Source organism: Sesamum indicum, unplaced genomic scaffold (assembly GCF_000512975.1).
Source record: "Sesamum indicum cultivar Zhongzhi No. 13 unplaced genomic scaffold, S_indicum_v1.0 C03436, whole genome shotgun sequence".
Lineage (NCBI taxonomy): Eukaryota > Viridiplantae > Streptophyta > Magnoliopsida > Lamiales > Pedaliaceae > Sesamum > Sesamum indicum.
Genome location: NW_011631343.1, coordinates 1 through 528, shown reverse-complemented (window position 1 = coordinate 528; position 528 = coordinate 1). Strand labels below are relative to the sequence as shown.

General features: G+C 49.1%; 1 non-coding gene across 1 annotated transcript; it reads right to left on the bottom strand.

The window, feature by feature from the left end:
* Nucleotides 1-280: 280 nt before the first annotated feature.
* TRNAK-UUU lies at nucleotides 281-353 on the bottom strand. The gene has a single exon. It is a non-coding gene; the product is annotated as a tRNA-Lys (tRNA).
* Between the last annotated feature and the right edge of the window lie 175 nt (nucleotides 354-528).

The following is a 528-nucleotide window of genomic DNA, read 5'->3' as shown; positions in this document are numbered from 1 at the left end:
AGGATCGATGTAATTGAGCTCGACTGATAAGGAGAGGTATGAAGTCACTCGACTGATAAGGAGAGGAGCGAAGGCCCTTTTGCTGGATTGTTGGTCCGCAGCCCCGCCCTATAGAATGAATAAGGAGAGGTTTACCGATGACCGAGCCACTCTTATACTACTCCTTACCTCACCCCCTTGTCACTTAAAGGGCGAAGTCGCGGAAGCGAGTCTAAAGGCCAAAGAGTCATCTTTGAAGCCACGAATTAGTCCTTACTCATAGTAGAGTGTAAGGCAGGTTTGGGTATAGCAGGACTTGAACCTGCGACCATTAGGTTAAAAGCCCAATGCTCTACCAACTGAGCTATACACCCAAAAAAAGATGTAGTAGGAAATAAGGATTGGTGCGGAAAAGAGGGTGGCCCCCCTTCCCTTCTTCTCATCATATTAAAGGAGCGCGGCTCTGTATGAGGCTCGTACTGCAGAGCAAGCGAAGAAAACGTAAGGGCGCGCGTTAGCACTCCTGCAAGAAAACGGCCTAGCTAACGC